The sequence below is a fragment of the Strigops habroptila genome, chromosome 2 (assembly GCF_004027225.2).
Source record: "Strigops habroptila isolate Jane chromosome 2, bStrHab1.2.pri, whole genome shotgun sequence".
Classification (NCBI taxonomy): domain Eukaryota; kingdom Metazoa; phylum Chordata; class Aves; order Psittaciformes; family Psittacidae; genus Strigops; species Strigops habroptila.
In genome coordinates this window covers 91,609,264-91,618,991 of record NC_044278.2, presented here as the reverse complement: position 1 = coordinate 91,618,991, position 9,728 = coordinate 91,609,264, and positions in this window count along the sequence as shown.

Here is a 9,728-nt window from a genome sequence, read left to right as displayed (position 1 = left end):
GGTAGGACTTGTCCTACAGTCCCTAAGGAAGAGTCGCTCTCCAGCATCCTTATAAGACTCCCTTCAGATACTGGAAGGCTGCTATGAGGTCTCCACGCAGCCTTCTCTTCTCCAGGCTGAACAGCCCCAACTCTCTCAGCCTGTCTTCATACAGGAGGTGCTCCAGCCGTCTTACCATCCTCGTGGCCCTCGTCTGGACTCGCTCCAACAGCTCTATGTCCTTTTTAGGTTGAGGACACCAGAACTGTACACAATACTCCAAGTGAGATCTCATGAGAGCAGAGTAAAAGAGCAAGATCATCTCCCTTGACCTGCTGGTCACGCTTCTTTTGATGCAGCCCAGGATACGGTTGGCTTTCTGGGCTGCAAGCGCACACTGCCGGCTCATGTTATATTTCTCATCAACCAACACCCCCAAGTCCTTTTCTGCAGGGCTGCTCTGAATCTCTTCTCTGCCCAGCCTGTAGCAGTGCCTGGGATTGCCCCGACCCAGGTGTAGGACCTTACACTTGGCTTGGTTAAACTTCATAAGGTTGGCATTGGCCCACCTCACAAGCGTGTCAAGGTCCCTCTGGATGGCATCCCTTCCCTCCAGTGTATCAACCGAACCACACAACTTGGTGTCGTCGGCAAACTTGCTGAGGGCGCACTCCATCCCACTGTCCATGTCGCCGACAAAGATGTTGAACAAGACCGGTCCCAACACCGATCCCTGAGGGACACCACTCGTTACAGGTTTCCAACTGGACATCGAGCCATTTACCACAAATCTTTGCGTGCGGCCATCGAGCCAGTTCTTTATCCACCGAGTGGCCCATCTATCAAATTGATGTCTCTCCAATTTAGAGACAAGGATGTCATGCGGGACAGTGTCGAACGCTTTGCACAAGTCCAGATAGATGACGTCAACTGCTCTGCCCCTGTCCATCAGTTCCATATGCATGTATGTGTGCACATGTAAAAATGTGAATACTCTTTCTTCTTCAACTAGTGAATATTTTGGCTCTGTTTTTGTACATGAGGCGCCATGACACTTGCAATGGATAAAACTTGTCCTAGAATATGTATCAAATCTTTGCTGGTGCAATGGCTTTCCAGTGAGGAGAGTATGGTGTGACCAGTGAAGACTATTTCTGTTCTTTGAAACACACAGTTCATCTTCTTATAGCATTCCGTTTGAAGCAGGTGGCATAACAGATTCACAATGCTACTGTCTCACTGCAGTGTTGAGCTGAAAGCTTTGTCAAGCATTGGAGAATTACCACTTTTGAGGAAGAAAGGTAATGTGCAATAATTATGACAGAAGAAGTCTCACTGGGGCTATAGAGGGACCTGGCTTCCATATGTCTTCATAAAACCACTAGAAAACGGTCCTCTCAACTTTGAATTCCCATAAAATTGTATTCCTCATGTGAATGTAGGGGAAAAAAAAATCACCCTTCAGCCTGCAGACACTGAGTAGCACAGAAGTTTGAGGCAATAGGTCTCAGAAACACACATCTTGCTGAGAAGCCCCTGGGAAGCTTGGGCCATATATCAGTGCTGAATATACTTGGCGTATGAGGCCATGCCAGTGATTTCCCATCCCAAATACCACACATCTTTTGCCTATCTGGAGCACAGTATGGTTAAACTTACGATGACTGAAGGACCTGTGGATGAACGTAAGTAGATGTACTGAAAGTTCCCCCTTAGACAGCTATATCTCACTGTCAGGATCCTTCGTGCTAACGACTGCTGTCATGCTGGCAATGACAAACTGTTGCACTGATGCAGCTGCACAATGTATGTGGATTGTGGCTGGCTGTGCCCTCTTTAGTCTGGATATTTTATATGGCATGAGTGCGGGCAGGCTGGTGCTTTTATTATAGCACATGCTGATCTGCACTGGGCCTACTGCATTTGTCTTGTTGCCTGTCTCCAGCACAGGCCAGGGCACCTGAGGAGGAATATCTGTTTGTGTTCCAACTGGCTGAGACATAGACTTCAATTTTTTGTGCTACTTTGCATCTAAGCAATAAATCTTGTAATAGCTTAACTTTTTATATGAATGCTGCCTCAGGCAAGGACTGTGTGGCCTAGAAAGCAGGAGGTTTAATATTTTATTAAACTTCCAAATGCTGTTTTGCTGCTACCTCTCCTTGAACGAATAGAAGACACAGTGGTTTGATAGACCTCTGAGCTGCACTGGGGAACAGAAATAACCATCGAGTATCTCAGTTGACTGACATTACACAGAAGCACTGGGGAAAAATGGTTTGAGTGGAAGCATTTGAGGAAACCACAATCCACTTGGGGAAAATTAAAAAAAAAAAAGCAAAATTAAAGAAAAATAAAAAATTACTGTGCCCTGCAGGTAAGTCATTTGAGGGAAACTGGTCACTTATCTGTAATAGTAGCAGTGTTGGAGCGTGTTTTGAGCTGGGCAAACAGTTCATGTGGAGGTAGACATGAGACAAAACAGTGAAGTCAACAGCCTGGCTCTGTACTTCAGTGGTGTTAGAACTTTGATTTTTTTCTAGGACATACTGGGAGGACACTCCTGTGGCCACTTTATTTAGGTCTATTTGGCACTACCTTGCAGCAGGCCATTTTGGGGCAGCTGACTTTTTTATTCTGGATATTACCTTGCATCCCTCCAAACAGAAATAATTCCTAGTTGTGTGTGGGTTAGGACTGAGCTGTGTGCTAGTGGCACTTGTGGGATTCATGGGTGAGGTTCACCAATACTTTGATGCAGTCGGGGCCCTTTTGTCTTCCTCTACTGTCTTGCTGGTCTCAGGACAGAGCTTTGATTAAGCCGAGTGAAAACTAAACCATACAGAATGAAAAGAAGTGAAGATACTCCACAGAGAAGCTTGGGACCTCAGCAATTCACATCTTTCCAGGCATAACATACATCTTTCTTGAGGCAAAAAGGGCTTATGACTGCTGGTTTTTGTATCTTGCTCCATCTAGTCCCAGTAGTGCAACACACAAACTAATGTCCTGTGATGTAGTCCAATGATTTTACCTTGGCTATGGGCTGAAGTTATTGTTGATAGGACTTGGGTCAGCAAAGCACTATTGTGTGCTCACCCCATGGAAGTCCATAGGGTTGAGCAAAAGGGAAGGAAGAAATAAGGGATTGTGCCTTCCCCATTGTCCCTTTTTGGTGTGGTGGTCTGTGGCATATCACATGATGTGGCTGCATCCTCCGCCCAATTTTCCCCCTCAAAATGACCGAATCCAGCTAGGAAAGCTGATAGGGTTCACTTAAATGCTTTAAATGAATCACAGGACTAAATGGTTAGCAGAATTGTGTTTGTACAGTCCCTCTGGAGACTGGAAAGAGCCAGGAGCTCACATTGCCATTTGCAAGCTCTGCTTAGGATCTCTCATTTTAGACATAAGCCGTGGTCAGGGAGGAATCCAGTGGCGTAGAACCTGAATGCATTTCATCCCTTCATTGTTTTTTTTTTGTGGGAACAATTGCTGTTCTCACCACATTTTCAACCTGATGGTGGACTAAAATGAACAGAATGGCTTCTTGGAATTTGGCATCTCTGGGTGGTATTACTTAACACCCAGAAAGAGAGATAGGAGATGTGACAATTTGTATAGATTTTCTCAGCTGGGAAGAGATAAATGATAGCTCTTGAACGTGCTTCACTTATTCATCCATCACAACTAAATGGGCTAAAGCTTGGAAATGTGTTGGGGAGGCGGAAGGTGGGACTAAGGTCTTTTATGAAGCTTGGGGTAAGGCACCTTTAGGAAGATGCTTTGCCCTTTGCATAGGTGCCAGATGAGGAGTCGCCACGAAGCTGAGCAGGCAATTCAAAGTGCTAGGGCTTCAAACTGTTTTTTTCTGTGCTTCCTTCCAACCCCCTGTTCCCATTTGGTATTTTCGTACCAGTGCAGCTGCTCAGCTTGGTTCAGCTTTGCCTCTGCTTTCTGCATGTCATTCCAGCCCTTCATTCCTGAACAGGTCCCTCATTCCCAGCTGTTTCTCCTCCCTCCAGTGTTTCCATCTTGGAACAGAGACCTGGGGATACCAATCCTACAGGACATCCTCCACAGGGCTTACTGTGTGTGTGCAGACAGTAGTGGTGGGGGGTTGCAAGTGGTGCTGGAGAGAAATCCCAGATTATTAACAATGCAATAAATAGTCAACCTGGACTCTGTCTAGTTTCTCCCTCTTCCCTGCCCCCTCCTTCTCCCTCCCTGTTTCTTTCTTGGTGACTTTGTCTTCTTTCTGGAGCTGTGCTTGGCATGTTGATGCAGGTCCAGTGTGCGAAAAAAACAGGCTGGGTCTGGGTCTGCATTTAAGGGGGATTTCTTTAGAGCCATCTGCCATCTCGAAAATTAAAGCAGGGAAAGGTCATTGGGATAAACCGATTTGCTAAACAAAATGGTTAACAACTCATGAATAAAACTTAAAAAAAAGAAAAAAAAAAAAGAAAAAAGAGAGAATATCCTGAGCGGAGGGGAAAACTTTATAACCAGAAAGAAACCCACCACAACAAACTCACAGCCTGCCCGTGCTGAGCTTTACCCACCCCTTTCTAGTTATTTTCTGTCTTTTGGGGAAGGGACTGTTCCTCCTCTTTCCTTCCTGAGTCCCCCTCCCTCCTTGTCCTGAGCCCCCCATGCCCTTCTGTATGCCTTGAGAGAGGACTTGCAATCTGTGCTGGGGATGTGGCCGTGAGCTTCCTCATGACTTTTCAATGGTAGTGTCCAGGGGGCTTTGTGCCTTTTCTTAGCAACTCTGCAGCAGCAGCAGCAGTAGCAACCAAGTCACTTTTGTCCTTTGCTTGCTTCAGCAATGCCTCCTCCTCCTCGTTTTTGCTGGGTTTCTTGCAGGTCACACACAGGAGCAGTGAGCCTGCCCCTGTGCAGACAAGAGAGAAAACACAGCCCTGCACAGGCACCAAAAGCAGCAAAATCCACCTCTTTCCCCTCCTCCATGCCAGCTCTAAAGAATAATCAGGATTATAAGGGAAGCTGGCTGTTGAAATGTGGCACGCTGGCCATGCTAGCCACAGCCACTGCGCTGCTTATCGGGGCTAACCCTGACAAGAGAGCAAGATATCTGAGATGGAGAGGAGGAGGTAAGGGAAGCTTGCCACCTACCCATCACCTGCTTTCGTTTCTCTCTCCATCAATAAGTTCTCTGTACTCCCTGATGAGACCTTAGCACAAAAGTAATCAGTAGATGGTTTTGCTGTTTGCTTACTGCTCTACAGGGTCTGCCTTAAGCACCAGTTCTCAGGGGTCTCCTAATGGAAGAAATACTTTGAAAGGTTGCAGGCTGCATGACCTGCTGGAGGCTATGGAGGCTTCTCTTGGAGATGGCTGAAGAGAGCCCCTGAAGACCTGAATAAAACTCTTGCAGAAAGCACTGTGAGATTATTCAAAGGGAACTGGAGCTGTCTTCATCAGGGTGAGTGCCACATTGCCCATCAGCTCAAATAGCCTTGTGCTGTCTCCTTGTCCTTGTCCTTGTCTTGGCCTCTGAACCATCAGGACTATGATACAGCCCACACCATCTTCCCCTTAGGACTGCAGGAATGGTGGGAACTGCCCCTATCCTTAAGAAAAGGGGCTTAAAACATCACATGTTTTTTACCAGATGCAAGCTTGCATTTTACCAGAGATGAGAGTTCAAAGGGGCTGTGTTTGGTTTTCTTCCATTGTCTTGTTCTTCTCACCCACAAGTTTCTGATGCAGCAAAATCTCCTCCAAGCTCCATCACTTGCCAGGGAAACCCTGACATCATTTTGTCTGGTCAGAGGGGTTTTTTTCACATGTGGCCAAAAAAGCCATAAGTGTTTTGGGGTGGGAGCTGTGGAATCAACTCCTTTCTTAGACTGAACAGATCATGCTGCTAAGCAGCTAGAAAGGCTCATTCCTCCCCCAAACCTTATGGAGGCAAAGCTACGCGCCTACCAAGGCTGTAGGAAGAGGGTGTAAGAAGCCTAAGGTATGGAAATGAGAAGCTAAGGTGTCAGGAGATGAAGACAATGTGGTTATAGTGTGTAATAAGGCTTGGGTCCCACCTGAATTATGTGGTTACTTCATGGGTAAAAACCACTGGCTTTGCTCCCATGGTCCAGCTGTGTGCTTATGGCTTGCCAAATAGCAGTTTGAGGTGGAGAATTCTGCCTTGCCTTAGTTGCTAAAGGAAATCCACGTGGGACTATTATGTAAGCTCTTTCAAAAGCTACTTTTTGTTGGTATGTTGGGAAAAGTAAGAGCATGTTAACGTAATTTCCCATTTATTTATCTGAAGTCCGCTGACATCAATTGAAAGACATTCATTCAGCTGGTTCTTTTATAATGGCTTTTAGTGCGTGTTCTTTTCTCTTTCCTTTCTCCATTTTAGTTAGTTTTAGAATGGCTTAAAAGAACAATATTAGGGAAAAATTGGAAATACTTGGCTGAAAAGAATTAATTAATATTGTTATAGCTATTGCTTTACCAGAGTTCAACTATTCCGCTGGTCTTGCAAGTGAAAGCAACAAACTGCCAGAGCAGCCAAGGAAGGTACCCCTGACCATGCAGCTGGCTTTATCATCAAACACAAGTGGGCAGAAAGGCATTTTTCTGTGCTTTTTTTAACTTTCCAGTGTAAATGAAGTCGGCCTACATTGCTGATATGCACCTTTATCAAGCTTGTACTTGACTTTATGAATTGTTTATAGAATTCACACCATGAATTTTGCATAAAATAGTTGCAGAAGAGTTTTTCCTGAACTACATTTGCTTTTCCATGAGTAAGGTGGTGAGTACTTAATGTTTAATTGATTGGTGAGCAAGACTGTCCGTATTTCCTTTCTAAAAGGCACAGTGTGAAAACAAGAATCTGCAACCACTATGGTCAAAACACTGCCAGAAAAATCTCAATAAGTTTGAGCTGTAGGAACATTTAGAAGAAGAGAGCTTTAAAACAGGTGGCAATAAAAAAAAGTTATCTCTGAATTAGTTATTACTCATGTCTCATTTTTGTTTATCTCTTCCTACAAAATAGCACAGTAGCTGCTGACTGCTGTTTACATATACAGATGATTTTTCATTTGGCTTTGGGAATTAGAATATGCATTTAACATGTTGCTTACTTCCTTTGGTCTTTGATGGTCATTAATACAATTTTTTTTTTTTTTTTACTTCCTTACTTATATTTAGAGTATTAACCCTGAAACATCATTCTTCTCCAGGCAGATGATTGTCCTGACTTGATCTATTTAGATTTAGAAAGAATCAAAGAGCCCTACAGGGTTGTGGCAAAGCACTCGAGATGAGTGTTTTCCCCCCATGTATTACTTATTTATTAAAGCTGGTGGAGCATAACTAAAAGGGAGAAAAAAGACCAAAGAAATACAGAATACAGTGGCCTTCAGATTTTAATGGGAGATATGGCTGGAAGCAATTTCTAAATTATTAAATAAATCGATTTTATTCTTGCAGTCACCCTCCAAGGCATATTTGTCAGCCTTATTATATTCATCTTCAGTGCTATTCAAAACCACTTCCAGAGAAACATGTTTTCCCTGTCCACAATTCTTCAGACCTCCTAATTAAACATGAGACTTACAAGTTCAGCATTCTTATTCTTTCCTTTTCTTTCTTGTTTCTAGCCTGGGTTTTTTTTTCCACCTCAATCAGTTCTCCCCCTGTTTGTTTGTAGGCCCAAAGACAAGTAGGCATCAGGCTGACAAACTTGGAGGTAGCCCTGTTCCCATTTAAAATGCAAGACCTGTTACAAAAGAGTTTTAAGATAACGTGTGCAGTGCAATCCTGCTTTTTCTGTTCAGAGATGACAACATGGCACAAAGTGTTAAACAGCGTATTTGTGACAGCAGGGTTGGAGATAAGAGGTTATTGCACAAATTAAAATACTTAAAAAAAAAATATCATTTAAGTGGTTCTCTGCTCTCTCACTCTCTCTCTGTGCAGATGCACACTACACAAAATGCATTTGCTCAGCTTTTCCCATGAGTAATCCAACCACAGTGGTTTGGAGCAAAAATCTGAAGAAGCAATTGAAAAAATTCTGGTATCGAAAGTTATTATTAAATGCCCATCGATAAGCCAAATGTGCTAGCATGCTAAGAGTGGGAAAGTAGTGAAGTTTTATTTCCTAAAGAACAACTTTACAGTCTCCAGCAATTAAAAATGGGTAAAGGCAGCGCATTTACCCCCACCCCCAAATTGTCAATAGTGCTTGTGCCTGTGCTCAGTGCACTGAAGCCTGGAAGGAAACTGGGAGCAATATTTGCTGCTGTCTTACACAGTAGTGGGGAGAGGCTTTGCTGAGGATGAACACTTCAGAGCAATGACATGGGATGTAGTTTTTGTGGCCGTTCTCTCCATCGGCACCTCTGACTGGGAGCTGTCTGCACACTGATGAGTGTACGAGGCTCAGAGGTGAGGTACTTCACAGCACATGCCCAGAGGTTGTGCTTTTAAACAGGGTCTCTTTGTATGTGCAGAAACATCGCTAGCATTCTGCTGCTTTCTGTGTGGATTTACCACAGCGAAACAGAGCACAATGGTACTTAAAATAGATGACTACCTCTCCAGAAAAGCACACGCCCGCTGTGTAGTGTTCTTCTACTTGCTCATTGTTTTTGCCAAGATACATAATTTTTATTATTACATATTGTGCCCATAAATAATAAGTAACTTGAGAAAGAATGAAAACATTCCTCAGCTCAATTAAAAAGCAGGTTATCTCAAGGCTAGAGTCATTGCCAAGTACATAATGGCTGTTTCACTTTACTGCCACAATCGCTTTATTGCCAGAACCAGGCTCATTACCTGGGCTAGCGTGCATCTCAAGGCTCTGCTCTGAGCGATGCAGAAGCTGGGTAGCTGCATTGTCTCAGGAACTGCCCTGGGAAACACTATGCCTCTCATACACCTCCTTGCTTCATCTTTGCTACAGGGGACCATAATTTACTGTTAACTTATGGGCAGCAAATTACAGCAAGCTTTGAAGTGCTGAGCAAGGTGTTTAGGAGCAGAGCCCATTCCCCACATTCCCTCCCTGCTACTTCCCCCTCCCCACAGACCCCAGCTCTGCAAGCTGACAGATGGGCCCATGCCCACCAGTTTTTGTCTTGTTGGACACATGGTATGATGCACCTGGGAAGGGCACAGCCTGGGAGCTCCTTTTGGCTTAAGTCACAGCTGAATCTTCTGTGTTGAGGGCATTGGGTGGGGGTGGCCGTAGGAACCATTCTGCAAAGTGCCATCTAAGACTTTTCTACTTAGTAAGGTGGGTTTAGTGAGTGGATAGTGAATTCTTATTTCAGCAATTCCATTCTACCACACACAGATGAGTCTACGCACAACACACATGAGTCAGAGCCCCAGCCCCACTGCAGTCTAGACAAGCACCCTGGATCCTGGGGGCACATGCTCGCTTTGGCAGAGGGACATGTGAGGTCCTTGGTGGCAGCTCTGCCCTGGTTCCACCTTGGGCAATAGCTGCTTCACCATCCTCATACCTACGTGCTCCTGTCCCCAAGAGACTGCTGTTTTAACTATTTACTACTTTCTAAATTAGACTGTTGACATAAGCTGCCAATGACTTTGCTAATTACATTGCCCCAGGCCAATCTCTTTGACTTAAGCCTTACAAAGGCCAATTAGCAGTTGCCAGAGTGGTTTCTGTCATCCACTGGCCTGCCTCCCCAAATGTGAGTTCAACGACAGTTACATAACAAAGTTTGCCTAAAAGT